The sequence below is a fragment of the Ambystoma mexicanum genome, chromosome 1q, assembly GCF_040938575.1.
Source record: "Ambystoma mexicanum isolate Mex_15411 chromosome 1q, UKY_AmexF1_1, whole genome shotgun sequence".
Classification (NCBI taxonomy): domain Eukaryota; kingdom Metazoa; phylum Chordata; class Amphibia; order Caudata; family Ambystomatidae; genus Ambystoma; species Ambystoma mexicanum.
The window spans coordinates 924,261,267-924,284,843 of NC_090922.1; the positions used below are offsets into that span (position 1 = coordinate 924,261,267).

Here is a 23,577-nt window from a genome sequence, read left to right on the forward strand (position 1 = left end):
GGTCGGACCAATGTAGATTTTACATCCAGTATCAAAGACTTGTGAATGTGCACAGGGTTTGGATTGACCTGTTGCAGGGGCGCTTCGATTTCACAATTCTCTTTCTTTTAACGTTCGCACCCTTTTGGTTGTATACCTAACAGAGACGTTCGAATGAGCACCCACAATCCCCTATTTTCTGTTCTCCAACCCGGTCATTCTCGTCCATTTTACAACCTTTCCCCATAATATCCCGTAGGACAAACCAGCATTCCAACTCCTCCCTTTCTCGACATGGCCACTGTGTTGCCCCATGAAAGACAAAGGACTACTCCCAAAGCTGTGTATCTAACATGTCCCAATCGCGGCATCAGGCAAAGTCAGGCAATTCACCTGAATCACACACACCTGACGGCCTTTTCCTTTCCCTGCAGGGGATAAAAGGTGGAGCAAAAGAGCACAAGATGAGCAAAGCAGACAGCACAACATCACAGCTACACAGGCATGGCAGTTCAACGAGAAGGAGAAAGGCGGCAGGAATCGAGAGGTTGGCGAGGAGAGAAGTGACCTTGCCTTTTTCCTTCATGTAAGAGAGCCTAAGACCGCGAACAAGAGCATGAGTGTCTTGCAGCAGATGTCAATGGTACACGGGGCAAGCTTATGCTGATACGCAGGAGCGAAGGAAGCTCCCGTGGTACCGGCCTTGGCTCCAGGAAAGCAAAAAGCCAAGCGGTTCTTCACAGCCAGTGAGTCGAGGGGAAAATCGATACGAACTGGGATGTGTAGAGTGAGAGATTCGCAAAGTGGCAAGTTTGAACTAAGTTCAAGGAAGTGTGAATGAACTGTAAAAGTGTTAAGGGGAGACCCGCTGCAGAGGGAAACCGGCTCCACGTGGGTGCCAACTCAAGAGACTCTTGTCGATCCCCATCTGAGCAAAACTACAATTACCAGAAGGCCATAGAAGGGCCAGCGAAATAGGTAAAGTGGTCATACAGAGGGTCAAGCAAAATCCCTGTACAATCGAAAGACTTTGATCTAGCACTGTGAAAGAAAGGGAGGTGTATCCCGCAAACATTGAACTGTGTAAAAGAGAACATTGAGAGAAAAGAGGGGTCAGCATCTAGAAAAGGGGGACCCAGGGATGAGCCACCATCACCCTGATCGAGAGCCACAGTAAACCCGGTGAAGGGAGGCTAAGAATCGAGAGGGGTCAGAGCCTGGCAGAGGGGGATCCAAGGGTGAAAAATTGTCAACCCAAGATTGAGAAAAGTGAAAGCAAAGTTAAGAGAAGGCAAGAGTGAACCCTAAGTAGGGAAGCCAGAGAAGAAGTGCCTGAAGACGGCAGAGGGAGATTCAGAGGTGAAGCTATCACCCAAGTACTAGCAGCCAAGAGGGGTCCGAGCCAGGCAGAGGGAGATCCAGGGGTGAAGCCATCACCCGAGTACTGGCAGTTGAAATGGGTCCGAGCCCGACAGAGATAGATCCTAAGGGTGAAGCTATCATTCAAACTTCGAATGAGAAAAGAACTGACATATATATTAAGGAATATGATACGTAAAGGGTCAGCGCCCAGTAGAAGGGGTCCCAGGAATGAAACTATCGCCCTATCTGAACTGTGGATTACAATTGAGAAGGTTCAGCGCCCAGAAGAGGGGGCCGCAGGGGTGAATCATTACCACCCTAACGAACTTTCATCTGATTAAGGGAACTTTTGTTTTTGTTATTTGAGCATGTCGGGCCTTGAAGGCAAGAGACTGTCACAGGAAACGTGACTTGGCCATCAACGGTCCTGAGAACTGCCATAGAACTGTCGTCTCATGCTGGAGAAGTCTGAGACTGTATTGTGCTTCAAGCTCCCATCTTAACCCGTGCTCAAAACATGGGGAAGGGAACGTGGGGAAGGGAAACTCAGGCTACTGCATCCTGACATTTTATTTGAGAACACTTCTTTCTTTTCTTGAGAACTATGCCACACCCTTTTTTGTATTAGTTGTAAGGTTTGACAATAGGTTTCTTAGTATAGGCCCTTTTATTTGACACAATGCCACGAGGACTGCCTTATTTTTCATTAGATGAAGATTCAAAGCACTTAACATCTTTTGTGACTCAGTTGGGAGCATATAAATATAAACGTATGCCTTTCGGGTTGGCATCTGCTGCTGTAGTGTTCCAGAGACTCATGTAACAACTTTTGAGGATTGGAAGGGCATTGTTTCTTCCAAGACGACATCTTGATAGCTACATCTATGGAAAGGGAACATGATGGGACGCTTCTGGGGGTTTGAGAAAGGACTCGCCCTCAAAATAGAAAAGTGCAGGATCAAATTGCAAGAATTACTTACCTAAGACATGCCAACAATGGCAAAGGTATCAAGCCGAAGACAGAACTAGTGGAAACAATAATGAGTATGCCTGTTCCTGCCAATGAGGATCAACTTAGGTCTTTATTGGGGTTAGCCGAGTATTACTCCAAGTTTATCCCATGTTTCACGGAAGAAACCCACCACATGAGAGCACTCATGAGGAAGAATGCACATTTTGAGTGGTCGGATCTATGCTAGGAAGAATGGGAAGTTATAAGACCAGATTTTAATAAGGCACCAACCCTAATAATGTTCAATACCACTGCCACCAGCATAATTACAGTTGATGCCAGTAATGTGGGGTAAGGGAGAGTGCTTGAAAAAGTCCAGGAAGGTAGAGAGGTAACCATTGCCTTTGTTTTTCGTTTATTGAAGGGTGCAGAACTAAACTACTCTACCATTGAGAAGGAGGCTCTGGGTGTGAAGTGGGCTTTGGACCATTTTAGAACAATCATTTGGGGGTTGCCAGGTATAATCAAGACGGATCACAAACCCCTCATGCACATAATGAATTCTAAAAGCCCACACTTGGCCTCACTGAGAATCCACAGAGATTATGCAATTCAATGCCATAGTTGTGTATACTCCAGGTAAAGGGAACGTTATGGCGGATTGCTTCTCCAAATTACGTTGGGCTGATGAAAGGGCAGGCGATGGAAGAGACTGAGGAGAGCATCATTGCCCATGTTCAGCTAGGAATTGCAAAGGAGGATTGGATCAGAGAATAGGCGGAGGACCCTGAACAGTGTTTGCTTAGATGCGCTGTTCATGAAGGTTGGAAGAGTGTGGGGAATGCCCTTCCGAACTTTGATCAGATCTGTGAAGAGAGTGCCAAAAACGCAGAATGTGTAGTGAGAGGAGACCACCAGTCCTTGAGAGGGAACATTCTCAACTTGGCACATGAAGGCCACTTAGGGAGGAATCTTACCAAGAGAAGAGTGAGAGAATTACTGGTGGCCGGGGATGCTGAATGAGGTTGAAGATTTAGTGAAGTTATGCCAGGCATGCGCTGTCAGTGACAAGTCCAAAAAGGTGACTATGGCACCTCTTCAACCTGCGCAAGTCCCTGGGCTGGGTGTGGAAGAAGCTGTTGATGGATATTGCTGGATCTTTTGAGGATTTGGAGCCATGCAAGGTGTACATATTGGTCCTCATTGACTACATGTCCAAGTGGGTGGAATGGTGCGTCACGGAAGAAAGTGTGACAGCCATCACAATTGTGAAGTTCTTGGAGGCAGTGTTTAGCAGAGAGGGGGCACTGTGGAACTGGTCACAGACAATGGGTGCAGTTTATCTCAGAGAGCATGCAGAGGTGTTTGAAGGACCGTGGAATCACACACATACACACATCCTTATACCATTGGATGGCAAACAGCCTTGTTGAGCGCGTGAATGGTTTCATGTAGGGGATGATTCGATTGGCAGTGGTGAACTCACTACCCTAGAAGGAGACTCTAAAAGAGTCACTGAATGCATATAGGATGACTCCCCATTCTGTGACTGAAATTGAACCCTTTGTCATGATGAGGGGCAGGGTGCCTTGTAGTAGGCTGCGTCCTTCATGGCCGATAGAAAGAAATATTAAGAAAGTGGACATTGATGTAATTCTTTGGAAAGTGAGAGAGAAACAGGGTCAATAGAAGGACTATTATGACCGCATCAAAGCTACACGTGAAGTTCAAAGAATGTGACTGGGTCAGTGTTCGAGAACATCTCGAAGTATTGAAAGGACTGTCTAAATTCAGGACCCGCAGAAGATTGAGAGTGTAGCGAGGAAAACTGCACTCTTGTAAGATGGAAAGATTTGGTTGTTTGATGACATTGTTCATACCACTGAGAGTGTGCCTGTATGATGGTGATGGATCACAGTCTGCACAGTTTCAGATGGAGGACGTGCAAGCTGGCTGTTCTGGGCCACCAGCCCTGAAGAGGAAGATCCAGTCCACTTCAGAGGAGTTTTTGTGTATTATTGAACTGTATCCTTTGATGTTCTTTCTTCTCCCCTTCCCCCTTTCCCTCATTATTCCTGCTCCCTTTGCATCCATGGGGGAGGGGGAGAAGATGTAGTGATATATTTCTTACTCATGCTCTCCCGTGCCGTTCTGGAAGATCCCCAGGTTTCGGGAATGACACGGGAAAGCCGTTGAAGATCAGGTGAAATCGGTTGTTCTGTAGCGACTCCCTGGTATCTCAGGGGTCTCTTTCCCTTATTAAAACTTAATGTTACTCGTACCTGCTTGTGGCCTCATATGCACATCCCATTTCAACAGTAGCATACCAGAAAGCAGCCGATGTTGCCAGCAAACTAATCAACCAAATTTCATTGGATATTTTGTTTCGTCTCCTTCCATGAAAGAGTCTGTGCAACCAGAAAGGCCACCCCCTTCCTGCCTTCTCCGACTAGGTCAGCTATTCAGGATCCATACCATTCGTCCCCTAATCTCGACCATCTTCCTCAATCAACAAAAGTCTGCCTAGGTGGGCTAATGGGTAAAACTAGGAGGGTTTCAGAGGTACCATACCTTCTACGGTTCACCGTCTTCTCCTTTGATTGTGGTGCATTATGCAATATTTTGTTACAACATATTCTGGGATAAGTATGTATGTGTTTTAAAGCCTGTGTCTATGGCAAGCAGAGGGTGGTATAGTGAAGCAGTGTAGGTATGGAAAATCACAGTAATGTCTCCCACGAACAATCAACAATCTGCGTAAATTGGCACACTACAAAAACACTACATCTTCCACAATGCACTGTACAGGCCTAATGGAAGAACCTGGACCATCATTTATATACTACAACCCCTACAACAAACAGATGATTTATGATCTGGAATTGGAATATGCACTTCTCAGAGTACATTTGCCTCAATGCACAGTATGCTGTATTGGAAGCCTTTGAACAGTAATATGCACCTATCAAACATTCCAAGACACTGTTGCTGGATATCACGTAGAAACAAATACATTCACCCATAATGGGCCAAACTAATCCACTGGGAGGGCTGTAACCTGAACTTTTCAGCCTTCAGTTAAATGGATTTGGGCCATGTAATATGGTGGGGTGTGTTGTTTTGAACGAGGAATAGTGCAAATGGACTTCTTTACAGCAGATCCCTCTATACCTATACTTTACTTCCATTTCCTTGACTTTCTTCCACTATTTTCCATTTGACTCCTTTCAGCTTTGTCATACCTGTTCACACGTATCAGGTGCCTGCAGTCAGTGTACAGGAACCACACCCCCTCTGCTCATGAAAACTCCATACAGCACTGTAGCACATTTTTAGTTCCAACTATGGAGTAGAGCTGTATGTGTGTATAGTCACAATCTGAGAACATTTGGAGGTAAAAGCTATGAGATTTGCTGGGAGAATTGAGACTTTAAATGGGTTAATTGAGGGAAGGGAGAGGTGGTAGGACGGAGGAAGGGAGGGAAAACAACACACAGCTCTATAATTGAAGCAATATAAGTGGCATTTGGAGAAAATGTCAGCAAGATTTGGAGGGTATTTAATGGAGATTTGGGAAAAGCAGGCAAAAACATGACCTCAGTGTGAAAGGAACTTTAGTGGGATTTGGAAATGTAACATCAGTAGTCTTTCGTACTGAGGCAGTATTTATTCTGGAACATGCTGTTCTGAGTGGGGTGCTCCTTATTGATAGGCATAGTGCATTCTGGGATCTCTAATCCTGTTTATGGTGGTGCCAAGACAGTGTTCCTTTCAGGGTTATGCAGTGCTTCTAGGCTTTCCTAAATGAGGTAGAGTGCTTTGGTCAAAGTGCATTCTGTATCAAGTAGCCGATTTGGGAAGAACTGTGAACTGAAAACCTCACTATGTTTGGAAAGGTAATTCCATGAGGCAATCCATTTTGTGCATCATGTAGGCTGGTTGAAGGAAAGTTAAGGTCATACAATAGTACTGCTGAGGATGGGTGGATGAGCAAATGGTGACACTGCATTGATAGATCAGTTACATAACTAGAACTATGAGGACCACTAGAAGGTCTGCCCTGCATAGCAGCTGTATCAAAAGTATTTGAGGGAGAAGTAGCGATGACAACTCTTCGTGTGGGAGGGTAGCCAGAGTCTTAAGCATCTGGCCAGCTAACAGTGTTGATTATAGATATGCGCCAAGTCTACTTTATGCTGCTTCTAAGTGTCTACGTGACACAAATGCAGCAACATAATAAAACACAGGTGCCCAAATTGCTCCAAGACCATATAAAATGTAAAATCTTCTCTCTAGGGACGAGCATCGATCCACCTCTGCCACCCACTGGCTCAGTCTCGAGCGTGCCATGGAATCCCAGGCTGCTGCAATCAACCTTTTAACAAGCCCCATTGTTACACCCAAAAGTAAATTCATGTTTTGTGAACCCAGTGTCTTCCCAGATCCCTAGCAGAGTCCGTTTTGGTTCATGTGGCACCCAAATGTCCGCCTGGATCTGTGCAGAGTCCCACAGTATGTGATAAAAGGTGCTGTGCTCTTGCACACATCTGAGACATACCTCACTCCCCACAATCCCCCATTTGGCCAGTGTGGTGCAGGCGCAGTATACTCGATGAAGTATCTTGAATTGTGTCAGCTGCAGGCATGGCCGCAATTCCCACCTCCCTTGGAAACATTAAGGCCTCCACCCAATCTTTCAGTTCCAACCGCTCCACGTCCCTTTCCCATCTCTCCTTCAAGCGGGTCAGATCCTTAGCCCCAGAGGCTGTGAGCACTTGGTATAGTATGGATGTTATCTTGGAAGGGATGCCTGCTGGGAACAAGCTTGCCTCGAGGGGTGACCTCCTCGGGATATCCTCAAGAGATGAGAATTGCGCCCCCACAGCATGTGCTATTTGTACACACCAGAACCAATCCCCCAATGGCAGACCATGTTTCCCCTGTAGTGCCTCAAATGAAATGAGTCTGCTGTCCTGCACCACATCTGGCAGGGTGGCTATCCCTTTTGCATCCCAGCTCCTGCGATGTCCCACTTCCCGCAGCTCAGTCACCCTCCACCCGTGTCTTGGTGTGCTACGGCCCATACTTAACAAGTGTCCCGTGTCATCCCATCTGGTGTGTGTCCCCACGTACAATACCTGACTGGGTGTCTTTCCCTTCATCCTACTTCACTCAAGGTCAATGAGAGAGTGTCGGGTCCCCGTGCAGTCAGTCATTCACAGCCCACAGACATGCAGCCCAGTAGTACCTCTGTTAAAACTCGTAAGGGAATTAAATTTACCCTTACAAATAATTCAGAATTTGGAAAACCTAACTTTGTCGAAAGGGACTTCCCACAGGTACTCAAATGAGGAAGAGGGCTGTAGAGGCATGCAGATGTTGTAGTCAGGCAGTTAAGCCTAGTAGCCATTGCATTAGTCAGGCAATTAAGGCCAATAGCCCACACCTGAAGACAATTGGTGAACCTGTGAGGCATAAAAGGTCCCCTCTGAAAAGAAGGAGTAGAAAGTGCTGGAACGAGAGCTGGAAGGCTGGATGTAGTAGTAGCAGAGAAGAAGCACAAGGCTCGCAAATTGTGAGAAAGTGGAAGAACAGAAGGGACGCCGGAAAGTGGAGACAGTAGATTTCACCTGCAAATTCTGAGAGAGTCCTGTTCTCCCAAATTCTGAAGTGCAGAGGTTGTGCAACACAAAACATGCAGGAGACAAAGTTTTCCTCATTTGAGCCTAAAAGCTGTGATTGCAGAGCCGTGGAAGTGCAGGAGACTAAGGCCAGAAGCAAGTGGCAAGCCAAGGGTCTCGGGAGGAAAAGGAACTTCCAAGTTCAGTGACTAGACCGGAGACACTGGTGTTGGAGAAAGGTGTGGGTCCCCAGCAAGCCAGAAGCAGCTGACATAGTAGAGGAAGTTGGGGAAGCAGTGCAACCCGCAAAATCATTGTCTATGAAGCCGGTGAGTGAAGTAGGGTGTTCTAGTACGCTGCGCAAGCCTTGCCGGTAACTGTAGCCAGCTCCTAAGTGGCTTGCATATTATTCTATGAGAGTGAAAGCTGTTCGTTGAATGCCAAAGCCAAAGCCTGATGAAGAAGGGATTTGTAGCACTTGCGTATCCTGTGAAAGATTGAACACTGCGTGAGAAGCTAAAAGCCATTGAACACCATTGTTGAAATGTTTAAAGATATACTATAACGGAGTGGCCGCGTGACCCCAATTAATTACCGTACACCTCAACTTAATAATATACGAGTTACAAATTATAAAGACTTTGAACTTTCAATCAAAACGAGGTCACGTGTGCCTAATTGTAATTCCCGAAAGACATCAGAACTTTATCCCGTGCTGTTATGTGGCAATACAATTCTCACTATCTTTGAACCCTGAAATCTATTTTAAAGAGAGGTTGTGTGCACCCAATTGTGTTTTCAACTGGAAGTCTGAATCTGACACTTTATCTAGAAGAGAGATTCTTTTCATTTCTACTTAGTCAAGAATTTAAACTATTGAAAAGAACAAGAATTACCCAAACCAAGAGGCAAATCCTATTGAGAGTGAACCGGTCTTTCTAAATATTAAATAGTCATTTTGCTGCAGTGTGCAGCTGCTAACAACCAAGTGACTTAAAAGACACGCATTCAGGCATCTGGGTAATTACTTGGTATAAGAACTGGCAGAAAGGTGTGAGTAAGCTGAGGAAGAGGAACTTCTTGTAAAGAAATCATCTGAAGTAGATATAACCTGTGCAACCAAAGGCTGTGGAAACCATACAAGTGTGAGTCTGATAGGCAGAAAAATGTTATTATTTTAGCAAGAAGATAGAAGAGGCAATGTGGCTGCCCCTTTCAAGAGAATCATTAAAGGAAGAGTGCTTTGCCTACCCGAAGAGCTGGAAGTATCTCCTTAAAACCTTTCCAACAATTAAGGTACTGTGAAATAAGCTGAGTCCGGTAAGTTATTTAACAGCTTTATTTCCTGGACCCCCAGCAGCAGCCGCCACCAGAGAAGCCCATAAATCAACTGGCCCGTGTGGAATGTTGATCCATGAAACTGGAACATTCCACACGCGCCCGCAATTCCATCCAATTACAACATATCCTCTTCCCTTCAACAACAATGGAATGCAATAACAAAATACACAAAAATGAACAAGAAAATGGAAACAACAGAAACAACAGTGTTGTAGAACAGGAAAACAAAGCTTAAATGCTTAAGATAAAAACAAAGACTGTTGTGTACATCATATTAGCAGTGGGATCACCTTGGTGATACAGAACGATGATGTGCTACAACACATAGGCCCTCATTACGACCCTGGCGGAAAGTAACTGACATGACCGCCATAGCGTAAATAGCGTTTCCGCCATTGCACGATGGAGCAAAGTGCGGCTAATTCTGACCCATCGGGCACGAGCATCACGCCATGGCGGAAGTGCAAAGTCCGCGATGGCGGAAATGACCCCAAAACGCCCCTTACCGCCGTCGTACGCCGCCCTAGGTGCAATTCCGCCACCCATCTTAGCGGTCACCGTAATGAGCGGTCAGCGCAAATTACGGTCACCGTAAATATACGGAAACGGAAGTAAAAACATGGGGCCGGAACGGGAAACAGCACGCCGTACACCTATGAAATCAGAATCCCAACACAACCATTACAAATCCGACCCTGAGACACATCCCAACCCGTTAGCCACCCCAGTTAAAAAAATAAATATGGGAAAAGTTGCTAAAAAAGCGTGCGATCGCAAGCGGCAGGTCCACTTCTCCCATGAGGAACTCACCGTGCTCACAGAGACCCTCCAGGAGAATGCTGCTGTCGTCTTCTCAACGCAAATGACCAGGACGGCACTTGCGAACAAGAAGGCCATATGGGCCCTGGTGGCACAGCGGGTAAGTGCGGTGGGGACCGCACCCCGCAACCCACAACAATGCAGAAAGCGATGGGACGACTTGCGGATACGCGTCCGGAGCATACTTTCTGCCAACCGAAACATTGCCACAGCTACCGGGGGAGGATCGGAATCACCCATCAAGTTGACCCCCTGGGAAGAAATCTGTGCCTCCACCATTGGAATGGAGAGCATAGAGGGAGTCGGAGGGATGGAGAAAGGAGTGCAGACATCCGAAGAATCAGGTAGGTGGCCCAAATAAAACAATGCTAAATCCACAATGTCCAATCATGTGAAGTACCATGTGTCCCCATAGTGCAATAGAAACACATGTCCAGGTGAACGTCCACATACATTGCCATGATAGCGCCCTTTAAAAGTCAGATTAAATACATAAATAAGTAAAAATCCTAAAAACACCCTCTACATGTGCAGCATGCACACCCTAACTGCAGGCTGCAAAATAACTGCATCCTCAATCCACCCAAAAATGAGACCACCTCCAAGGCCCTGACCCAAATCACCCTCAGGTACCACCCCAATGCATGTGATACATTGCCATTCCAATTTCCACAGACCCATAAATAACGCTCGCCATCCTTTACTCCACCACAGGGTCCGATTCAAACGACGAGCTTCAGGACACCCCTACCAGCACACCTGCAAAGAGGGCCAAGACCAATGGCCAAAGACCCTCCACCTCAGCTGCACGCATCAAGACACGGCAGCAGCACAAATCAAGTGGCAGCACACTGGAGGGGACTTCAACAGGCACCCCAGCAGCCAGCATGTCCACAACAGCAGCACCACAGTTCCCCCCAATGGATGCCACAGAAGGCACTGCTTCTGGTGGCAGCAGCACCATAGGTGACACTGCTTTATGCCAGCATGCTCCGACACAGAAAACGGTGCTGTCGATGTAGGACCCATCCATGACCTGTCTCAATCCCCCTGTTTGTTTCATCCCGTACACCATGAGGAAACCACGCAGGGGCACCCACAAGACGACGACTGGCCAACCCCCACAAGGCCTGTGGCAAGGCAACATGAGGTGATCAGCCCCTCTGTGACACCACCGCGAATGGGCATGGCCCAGCAGAGGCAACAGTCCCTCGAGCAGATGATTGTGCAACAGCAGCAACTGGCCACGCTCCTCAAGGAGCATGCTGCTGAATGTGGGGGTTCTAAGGCAGCCATTGAAACATCTACTGAGACACTTAGGGCAGAAATGGAGCGAAGTACAGAGACACTAAGGGCACAAATGGAGGGAAGCACCGAGAGCCTGAGGGGACAAATGGAGAGAAGCACAGAGAGCCTGAGGGGACAAATGGAGAGAAGCACCGAGATCCTGAGGGGGGAACTGCATGCGACGTCCAAAGACGTATGTGCTGAACTTGCCGCTGTGCGCTCACTGAGCTCTCACAAACCCTTAGGGACATGCATGGACGTGAGCAGGCAGAGACATCATCCGTTGCAAGTTCCGTCCAGGGCAGCCCCCAACGTAGATCTAGGAGGAACCTGCGCTCCACAGGCAGGGGTGCCCCTGATACCCGGAGAGGGGGCTTGCAATAGCGTCTGCCCACTGACAATGAGCAACTTTGGACACTGGTGTTCGGGGGGGAGGTAGGAGGGTGGAGGGGTTGTGTTGGGCTTTTTTGGGTGGCGGGTCGATTGGGTGTGTAATATCATTTCACATTTGCTATACATATCTTCATATTCATCCAATGAGATGTGTGGACATTGATCTTTGTGTACGAGGCCTTTCTTGGCGTACAGTCCACATTGTGCATGTTCCAGACTCACACAGTGCCACAAGTCCTGTGTCCATGTAACAGCCACCAGGCGTGAGTGCTAGAAGCATGCATCTATGAGATTCTGACGAATTTCACGGGCCTCCTGTGCCTCGCGGACTCCTTGAGGTGCTGCCACATCCCCACCCTCATCATGACCATCTTCAGGTGCTTGCAGTTCTGCATCAGGGGGCACGGCCACATTTCTACGTACGCACATGTTGTGTAGCATGACACATGCCATGACCATCTTTGCAACCTTCTCATGGCGGTACAGGAGTGCCCCGCCAGACCTGCTGAGGCAGCGGAAACAAGCCTTCAGTAGGCCGAATGCCTGTTCTATGACTACACGGGTACGTGAGTGGGCATGGTTGTAGTCCTCCTCATGCTGGTTCTGTGGGTTCCGGATTGGTGTAAGGAGCCATCTCTTCAGTGGATACCCGGCATCACCTGTATGTGGACAATGAAGAATGTTTGTGGAATGACATTGGTACGTACGCATCCCCACCCCCTTCCTGCCAGGTCATTGACGCATCACCTACCCCACATTCTCATGCATTAAATGAGACTCACCGAGTAGCCAGGATCGTTGCCCTGCGTGTCGCTCCATGTAGCGTGGTATTGTAGAGTTCCTCAAGACCATAGAATCATGGGTTGATCCTGGAAATCGGGCACAACAATGTGTAAAGATCCTGTTGGAGTCACACACCATTTGTACATTGATAGAATGATATTGTTTCCGGTTGCGGTACTGGACCTCCATGGCATGTGGGACAACCAATTCCACATGGGTGCAGTCGATGGCACCAATGCAACCCGGTATGCCGCCAAGTGCATGGAATCCCACTTTTGTGTTTGTAAGCTCCTGCTCCGAGCGTGGTAAAGAGATGTAGTCGTCTGTGTGCTTCAGGAGTGCATCGAGCACTTGGAATAGTGTCCGTGACAATAGTGGCTGTGAAATGCCATGCAACTGTCCGACTGTGTGCTGGTAGGTGCCTGTGGCCAGGAAGTGGAGTACAGACACCACCTTCAGTAGGGGTGGGATGGCGGTTGGGCTATCTATCATGCTGACAAGGTCAGCGTGTGTCATGTTGACAATGGCGGTTATGGTGTCCCGGTCCAAACGGTAGAGGGTGTGGATCTGCTCAGCAGTGAGGTTGAACGGATTAGCTCGGAGGCGTGGGATTGCGGGCTGCCTGCGTGGTGGTAGTGGCTGTGCTGGTGGGCCTTGCTGCCCCTGCCTTGCCCTCCTCCTCCTCCTCCTGCGTCTCCTCTGTGCGGCCGGTTGTTGTAGTAGTTGGTGTTCGTCTTCTTCTTGAAGTTGGAGTACTTGCAGTGCTATCAGGTCCCCCAGGCCCAACATCGCTAGTCCTGTCGGTAGCATTTTGGAGTGGGTGTGGTTGTGGGAGGGGTTTGGGTGTGCAATTTATGTGTTTTCAGGCTGTATAGCCTCCACCTGTGGTGATTCATTCCACCTGTGCCAGCTGCAATAACTTTTGGGCGAGCACGTCCCGCACACAACACTGCAATTTGACGCATGGCATCTTGCAATTACAATCATGTATTTAATCCCGATGGCAGTGAAATATTGGTTTATATGTTAATTCTGCTATGGTCCCATTGTTTCACATAGTATATTTGCAGTCGCGAACAAACTTGTGAAGGGTCAGTGGAATGTAGTACTCGATCAACGGTGGACCCTCATGCAGCGCTGTACCGACGTTCACCGACGGGCGGGGAGTCCCATTAGTGATTGAAGCCAGTTACCATTTTCACACACAGCCGCACTACATAGATGTATTTGTGAATTCAAGCGTTCACAGATGCCTTTTCGACGTGATGTTGCAAATGAGGAATTCGAAGGACAGCGCTTTTGGTTTTCAACTAGCGGCGAGGAGACGCCCACAGGTCTGACTGGAAATATAACGTTCTATTGTTGAATGTCCTTGGGACAGGGCCCATGACGAGAATGCAATGATTGATATGAATTGAATGGGATGCGCAATAGCTTAGTGGACGATAAGGCAGGACGTTCCCAAATACATGTTACTTCACTACACTAGAAATCCGGGCAGGAGCACAGTGGATTTTGCAGACTGCATTACGCACAGACTCAATGGAAATTTCAAATGTTATGTGAGTAAATATTCAGGCGTTTTTATACCGGGATGAGGGAATGATGAATGGATGCATGGACAGATGATTTAATTGAGAGTTTGCCATGTACATGGCTTTTTGGAATCTATCCCTTTCCCCTGCGCTATGTGATGCAAAGCTGCCATAGTGGGACCATCGTCTATCTGCCCTTGTTGAACCCTCCCTGTCTCGACGCGCCTTCAAACACTTGTGTCTATGCACGTTACTAATCCCATCTAATGGATTCTGTTTTAACAGACGCATGCACACAAACACTCGTTTGTAATAGTGTATTCACCTCGATTTATATCGTTGTGATTCGCAAGTGATTTTTCGGTGAAATTAATCCTTTTGAGTGGGCTAGCATGCATATGGTTGTAGATTTAGTGTGTTGAATGAAGTGAGTAATACATATGAAGTTCGGATGCCCATACTATTATTTATTTTTTCATTTGGGTGACAGGTATCTCCTCCCCTTTTGCCGCTGCCATCTGTACGCCACTCCTGCAGATGGCTTTTACAGTCGACACCTGCAGCTTCGAGTTAATCAGTGGAGCACCATTACGATCTTATGGGACGATCGCCAAAGGGCCACATGCCCTTACGCAGTTCTAGTGGCTAGGAGCAACATATCAACCTTTCAGTTGGACTAGTGCCTACTTCATGGGACGGCCCTGCGGTTCTAGGCGCTTCCATGTTGCCTTTTTGAACGTAAATGTAGCCCCTGTGTACCATGAAGTAACAGGGCGTCACACAAGAAGAAGCTGGTCATTTATTGCGGATGCAGCCCACAGTAATGAAAATTATTTGGGAGTTTATGAGCAAATGGCTGTATGGGCTTGGTGATTTTGATGTGCATTAAATTTATATTCCGATATTAACCGTGTAGCGTTATTCTTTGCTAGTGATGTAGCATATTCCGATTTGTGGCACGATGTATTGTGAGTTGATCTGCATTGGGTTCCGGCTTCTGAGTAGAGTTGTGTGGTACTGTACTGGCCGCGTTTGCCTACGAAGCCCAGTAAGGTCAAGGATAGGGGCTGCCATTATGACTGTTTTTATGATGTCATGCTCAGGGGCGGGGGATTAGCTTTTGTGCAACAGATGCCGGTCAGCCAGGTGGATTGGTGGAATGATGGGATTATCAGAAAATGGCTGGTCACAGGTGCCTGTGTTTGCGTGCGTTTCTTGGAGGGAGACTGAGGTCAGGTCCATTGGAATTGCTTCTGTATTCGTGCCATCTGTGCCCTACAGCTCCCATTGGCCTCTCTTGAGATGAGCCTGGCTGCTCAGTCACTCTGCCAACTTGTGTGGTACATGCTTATGCTGATGGTTGGTTTGTCTACTGGCAAGAGTACAGGGCTGGTGCAGTCTCCCTCAGGATACTGCTTTGAATGTTGATTTACATTGGTGGCAAGCGATGGGGGACTATTGTTGTTTTGTCTCATGGAATATTTCAGTTCATTTTGGTGTACTTGAACCTTCACATGCCTGTGCTGCATCAGTACAGCTATGGTGACATGCCAAATATGGATGGCCACTCACAAGGCACTTGGAGCCCCTGCATGCATTTGTTCGTTGGCATGCATGGGTGACTTGTACATTTCACTGGTTGCATAGTGTGACTACATTGCGCCTACGAGGAGTTGTGCAATGTGGGCAGGGAGTGGAGTACAGGCACTCAGTAGGGCCATTTACGGTTGGTTCGCGATGCCGTAATTCTCACCATGGCGGAATGGTACTTTCCGCCATGCTTGATGGCGTTAAGTAAATGTCCGCTAGGGTCAGAATTTGCGTACCGTTGCGCCATGGCGGAAATTACGGTTTTGCAAGGCGCGCGTGCGCGTACTTGGTGCAGTTAGCGTTCACTACGGTGTCCCTAATGGCATCGTACTTTACGGTGACGGGTCATAATCGCAACGAGCGGTATTCGATGGCGGTATTACATTTCCGCCATCGTTTTTCGAATTCCGCCAGGGTCGTAATGAGGGCCATAGTCCTTCAATTTAACAGGAGGTCCACAACGTCTAGCTGGATGCCCCCTCCCCAACATGCTCTTCTTCAGCCATACTTCCCACATCACCACCATTCTGGTCAGCCACAGCATGTTCCACCCCTGCCCCACTCACACCACAATCCACCTCCTTGCCCACTGTTTCATCCACCCTGTCAGGCTTAAAATCCAAAACATTACCTGCTTCATCAGTAACATCTTCATTGACATGGCTCTTACAACCATCAAGGACCACTACGTGTCTCTTGCTCCAAGTGGAACCATCCTCCAACCGTACATGTCCTTTCCCACTTTTAACCACTTTCCTGGCAGGTAAAAACGCACTCCCACCTTTCTGAACAAATCTGGGATTTTTTATGCAAACCATATCCCCCGACACCACTTGAAATTCCTTCCTATTCTTTTGGGACGATCTTACAGCCTCCTGGCGAGCCACTACTCTTTGATGAACACTTTCCAAATCCATCCCACACGGGCCACTGCCGCCCAATGCCAGAGGTCTGAGGGTGGTACCCGGTTTTCTCCCCCTCATGAGTTCAAAAGGTGATCTCCCCGTAATGACTGACGGGGTTCTGCGGTATGCAGCTAAATACTCAGAAACAATCTCTTTCCAATCTAGCCCATTCGCCAAAGCCAATGGTATGGCACCCTTAATGGTACCATTGGCCCTTTCCACCAGGCCATTTGCATTAGGATTATACAAAGCCCTGCGATGGTGTTCCATCCCGCACTGCCCCAAAAACTCCTTCATGGCTTTAGAAGTAAACTGCATGCCATTATCAGTGACCAGACTAGCTGGTATCCTTTCCCTATCAAATACCTTCTTCAGAAAGGCGATGACACAATCGGTGGTGACCCTTCCAAATGCCACCACCTCTATCCACCTAGACGTGTAGTCTACCAGAACCAACAAAAACCTATACTCTTGCTGTAAACACTCAAAAGGACCCATGATATTCAACGCTACCTTGGACCAAACTTCCCTAGGCACTTCAACAGGATGAATAGGCTGAGGATATACCACTTTGCTCTTATCACTAGAGGCACACGCAAAGCAATCCTTCACTACTGTCTCAACATCCCGATCCATGGAGGGCCACCAATACTCCTCCCGTAGCTTCCTCTTGGTTAGGGAACGCCCTAGATGTCCGGCATGAGCCAAATCCACAATTCCGCTCCTCAAGCTAACCGGTGGCACCAATTTGACACCTCTGGACACACCCCAAGGACCTTCAGCTGACTCACTCAGGACCTGGATGTACCCTCTCCCTTCCGGTCTATCCTTAATCGATTCCCAGCCCTTGCTGAGACCCTCTCTTATCCAGTTCAATTCTGCATACATGTCGCTCTCATCATCCCAAACTGCCTTATCCACAGCTGGGGTGATACAAGTAATCTGACACTCTTGCAAATTCCCCTCTTCACTCACATCACTACCATAAGACCTTGCCTGCTCGAAAGCGGGCAGCCGCGACAGGCAGTCAGCCACCACATTCTGTTTCCCAGGTACATACTGCATGCTAAAGTTGTATTATTGCAATTCAACAGACCCCCTAGCTATCCTTGGAGATACTGCAACAACACCACGAGTGGAGAATACCTGAACCAAAGGCTTATGATCAGTTCTGACCCGTATGGAATGCCCCAGAGGAATGTCCTGAAGTGTTTTGACGCCCAAACCACAGCCAACGCCTCTTTCTCGATAACAGAGTACCTGCACTCAACTCAAAGTCCTCGATGCAAACGCCATCGTCTTGCGCTCCCCATCACTCCATTGCTCCAAAACTGCCCCCAAACCCATGTCACTAGCATCAACAGTGAGCATGGTTTTGAATTTGGGGTCAAATGATCTTAGACATGGGAAATTCTCAATGTCATTCTTCACAGCAACAAACTCCTTACCACACTCATCAGACCACACAAACCTGGCCGATTTCTTCATTAAAGCTCTCATGGCAACAGTCTTCTCAGAATAATTCGGTATACATTTTACATAATACTCCACTAACCCCAGAAATGCCTGCAGCTGATCCTTGCTGGTGGGGACCAAGGTATCTTTCATCGTCTGAACCAGACCCGCCTTAGGACTCACTCCTTCGGAGCTCAAGGTATGGCCCAGATACGTTACCTTGTCTACTCCTATCTGGCACTTTGTCAATTTCACCGTTAGACCCTTCTCCTTCAGCACCTTCATTACTTCCAGAAGCCTGATGTCATACTCCCTCCTACACTTACCCCACACCAAAATGTCATCCTGAAAGTAACACACCCCAGGCAAACCTGCAAAGAGCTCTTGCATCAAACGTTGGAAAACAGCAGATGCCGATGCCAGTCCAAAGGGCATACGACAAAAGCGATAAGCCCCAAACGGCATCACAAAAGAAGTTAGGGGCCTAGAGTCAATGTGCAGATCAATCTGGTGGTACGCAGCAGACAAGTCCAGCGTGGAAAAACAAGTTGCCCTTCCCAGGGTCAACAGCAATTCATTCATGTTCAGCAAGGGATGGCGATCAATCCAAATACTTGAATTTAATTCTCGGAGGCCCACACACATGCTGATGCTTCCATCCCCTTTTTTAACCAGAACCAAAGGAAACAGCCATTCAGAGGACTCAATAGGCTCAATAATTCCAGCCCCATCAATTTACTTAACTCCACTTTTAAATCCTCCTTTGCCATCACAGGAACACCTCTCACTTTATGTACCTTGTGTATGGCACCCCTCTTTAGAATAATGCAATGGGAAAATCCCTTGAGCTTAACCAGGGTATCGGAAAAAACTTCAGGAAACTCAGCTTTGAGTGACTCTGATGTCCATTGACCACAACCTTCTCCCACTTCCGAAACACTAAGCACGGAACTTCCCTTCCCGGGCGTATCCCCATACCCAAAGCCGCCTGTTCATCCCAACCCAGTATACTGGTACCTTTGTGTGCCACATACAACATGCCAGTGGCCTGTCTGCCCTTGAATTCAAATGGACCAATTGTAACCCAATACCTAAATGGGATTCTGCACATAAGCACTAGGGTTGATATCAGCCGGCTGCAATGTAGCGATCTCCTTTCCCCAATTTTTCTACATACACTTCAGGAGCCGCTAAGGTGTAAGGTGACCCTGAATCAACTAACATCTCCAAAGGATGGTCATCCACTAATACTGAGACCCATGGACCCTTGCGAGCCATCCTGTCCACATGCAAAATTACACCTTGCTCAGGCTTACTGATGGCCATAACCTCCTGAATAGAAGCACCCTCCCCCGGTACTACATTGGCCACCCCATTGAACTTGCACATGCGGGCAAAATGGCCAGTACGTTTACCTTTCCTACATTCCATATTACCAGCAGGACAAACTTTAGACCAACCACACTTCCGGCAAAACTCCTTCCCCTTGGACCATTTTCCACTTTGGTTGCTACTTTTTTCAACCCCTTTTCTGTTTTCCATTCCCCCACCCCTATTCTGAGGCAAAACAGCTTAAACCCCATTCCTGGAGTTTTCTCTTTCGGTGACAATCTGTACACTTGCCCTAGAGGCCTCAATTGCTCTGGCAATTTCCAAAACCTTTTCCAGTGGCGGATCGCTTTCGATCCAGAGTCTTTCCCTGATTTATTGGTTGCTTGTCTTCATCATTATTTGGCCTCTAATGTACTCATCCAAGTTCCCAGAAAATCTACAAGTAGCCATCAGGGCTTGTAATGCAGTCACATAAGCATCAATGCATTCCCCAGATCCTTGTGCTCTGGAAAAAAATTTGTATCGCTCCAGTACCACATTCATTCTCTTTTCAAAGCGAACTTCCAGTTTTTTCAATGCCGTTTCATATGGGCTCACTATCCTATCTCCCTCACCACTGCCCGGAACAGTCACATCCTCACCAGGCAGATGTCGAAAAACTCTTAATCCCTCGGTGCCAATGCAGTTTAACAATGCTGCCTCCTTCTCGTCATCATTAAACTTGGAACCACCAACTGCTCCTAGGTAAACTTTAAAAGAGTCAACCCACTGGTCCCAAGGAGCAGCAGGTTCGCCTGGTGTCGGCAGAAATGCAGGTGGAGGTCTGGCCGCTGTATGCAACATGTTTAGCAACCAGGTATTAGTCTCCAAACGCAGTGGTGGCAGAATGTGTTTGTTTTTTTTTTTTGGTTCAACAATCGTCACAATAGGCAAACTGTATCCCACTATGCCCAGATTTCATGTGCTCACCTGGTGTGAGGTTGTGTCAAACCTCAGGGTTCAATGCAGTTCGCCTTGACAAGGTTGCAAAAATAAAAACAAAAAAACAAGCATCCAAATTAGGTCGCTGAGGGCGCCAGGAGCCTTCCACGTCAATGCTATATTATCAGTGCTGCCCCCTCCCCCGTTGCGCCGCAAACGCTGGCCTCACTTCCATGTCAGTTCCTGATAGCCACACCAGGGGGGCGTGTCCCAAGAAGCCGTCACCGGAGTCGTCGAAGCTAACAACGCTCCCGGCTATGGAATGCCCAAAGGGACAACAAACGCCGGCACAGCGAAGCTGGAGTGGGGCTGCGGCTGTCACAGCCGCACAGAGCTACGCACACCGCGTATGTTTACAGGCGGATATGCGGAGGCCCCTCCAGTGAGCCACGCACCCTGCTGCGGGCCGAAGAGTGGAACGAACTGCAGCAGTAACACAGCGGAGGGGCTCCTCCCACGCTCCAAAGAACTGCCTGGTCTCCGACCCGTCCAAACAGCACAACGGGCCTGGCGGACTGCCGCGGCCCTCCGGGACACCTTAGAGGGCGCTCACCCCTTCACCAGGGGTACGCTGCACCCGAGACCTGGCGGGCTGCCACAGTTCGAGGGTGGATGCCACTCGGATGCCCCTCATATCCACTTAAATACGCGGCGACTCGGGCCCCGAGCCTGGCCTCGTAGCACCTGCTCCCTGCCAACCCAACCGAGGCTACAGGCACGCACACTGCAGCACGCGATGGGTGTGGGGGTCCAGCCTCGTCGCCAGTGAAATAAGCTGAGTCCGGTAAGTTATTTAACAGCTTTATTTCCTGGACCCCCAGCAGCAGCCGCCACCAGAGAAGCCCATAAACCAACTGGCCCGTGTGGGTCCATGAAGCTGGAACAACATTCCACACACGCCCGCAATTCCATCCAATTACAACATACTGAGCTGTTGTAGTAATACTGAAATCATAGAGGTATATTAAGCTGTCAGAGGATGTAACCTTGAAGTAGTCGTAACAACTAAAGTACTGTGGCACGAAGGTGACTGTTCTCGTAGTACCAACAGGAGAATTGTGAAAGTTGAAACAGTAGCGGTAGGAAAACATCCTGATAGATAAACCAATGTAGATCCTGTAACTAACGAAGTCCAACTGTTGATTAGGAAATTTATGCTGTTGACAGTATGAACATTATACTTTCTTTTTGAATTGTGGCTAACTATCTGAAGAGACACCTCATCATAACGAGGATTACATTTGGTGTCATTTATTTTCTGAAAGCCGGAAGGGGACCTTTTCATCCTGGAACAAAGATGTGTTACCAGTGGATTTTTGTTCGATGCACTATTTCTTTGACTTTGAACTTTCAAGAGCTGGTTCAAAACCTTTCTTTTGCTGAACATTTTGGAGTTTACTTTGAATCGTGGGGAAGGGATCTTACCCAGGACAGGAGAAGGCCATTCAAACATTGTTATGATAGTGTTTATTATATTGTTCTGTTATATAATTTCCGTTGTATGTTTGTTGTTTAGTGTGATGGACAGTTTTCCCATGCTAGAGAATGTTCCCTTAGCCTTTAGACTAGGTAGGGAATTCCTCTGTAGATTAGGGCAAGCAATGTATTTTCTTTATATAATTTCTTTAATAAAATGGCATATTTTGAGAAATCTACAAGCAGTTGTCCGCCTTGCATTACTGACCCGTCATAGTAGATATCACAAACTTTGATGCATATTTGGGCTAGTAGAGCGCATGTTACAAATTTTTGAATGGAGAGACTAAGGCCTTCACCATTCCAACTGTACACAGTACCCGATGAAGACAGCAATATCAGGCCTAGGAATGTCGTGCATTGGAACACAATGCAAAACATGCTTAGATACTGGGGTTCAGAATGTGAATGGGAGTAAACATGTGATAGAACACAATTATATGTAAATAACATGCAGTAATAGAAGAGACAACAACATAAGCAATATTTATTAAATTTCATTTACAGAATTTGAACCAAAACACCACTGATTAAGCAACCAGATTCCAAAGTAAACCAAACAGCAACTAAATAGACATATAGCATTGCAGAATATCATGACGAGGAACACGCTGTTTGCAACATAATAATAATGTATAGCATGGATAGTCAATGTAACACCCATGGAATGTTTTTTTCAACAGTTATTTGTATAACTATCTTGAAGTCTAAAATGGACCTTATATTAAGTAGTATTAAGAGTAGTATTGGGAGCATCAAAAGGAGAATCACATTTTTGAGAATTCCTAGGCAAAAGAAGTCCTTGTAGTGTACCGATAGGTATCCTATGTTGATTACATTTTAGTAAACTGATTGGATACGTTGAAAAATAGAATGGACAATATATTTTGCCTTGAAAAAGTGTCAGGACGCCAAGAAACATTGGGCACATGTTGACTAACTACAAGAATGCACTGAAGAAATCAAGGCTATCCTAAAATAAAATGCTTGATGTCTCTCAGGAACTGAAGAATTGTACATAGCAAGGATTATTTGGTTAGAACAGACTATATCATCATATTTGGTGCAGTTAGGTAGGCGAAAGACCTATATCTGTATGATGGTTGTCGATTTGGTAATTTATTGTTTTATTGGATTTGTATTTATTTTTTTATGTACTTTGATGGATTATTTTGAGTATCTGAATAAAGTTGATGTGGTTGACTGTACCATTGTGATTGGAAATAATTAACTAGCTAACCAATATCAGCTAAAATAAACAAAGGAAATGTGCAGTTTGATCCGTTTCTTAATATGTTTATGATTGGCAAATCATTTTCTATATTTAACAATGAGACTCCGCAGTGCGTGTTTACAGGTGGTGTGAAGTAGCTTTTTGTGAGACTTTATTCATGTGCAGTTAGCGGCAGGGCCATTAGCACAACCCTCATCAAGCAGCTCATCTACAAAGCAATTATCAAAAGACAATACAAAATTAGCACTCAATGATTTGTTTATTTGTCAAATATTACAAGAGAGATTGTAACCAAATAGTAAATCACAGTACGATGACCGTTCATTGCCATTGAGAGACAACGCAGTGCAACAGAGTCAACCTACACCTACCTCCAGCCAAGGTCAAGTATTCCAGAGTTGTGAATGAACAGGCTTTTTGAAGGTGCTTGTATAATGCATCCGGTTTAGATCCTTAAGCGATATACACCAATGAGGGGAGCTTTACCAGCAGGTAATGGAAGTTGGGCCTAAGGTAGACATGCGTCCTGGGC

General features: G+C 47.0%; 1 protein-coding gene across 4 annotated transcripts in view; it reads right to left on the reverse strand.

The window, feature by feature from the left end:
- The window catches only part of LOC138538879 (glyoxal reductase-like), a 1,290,729-nt gene that overhangs the window by 839,142 nt on the left and 428,010 nt on the right, over window positions 1-23,577 (reverse strand). The gene's annotated exons all lie outside the window — the stretch shown is intronic.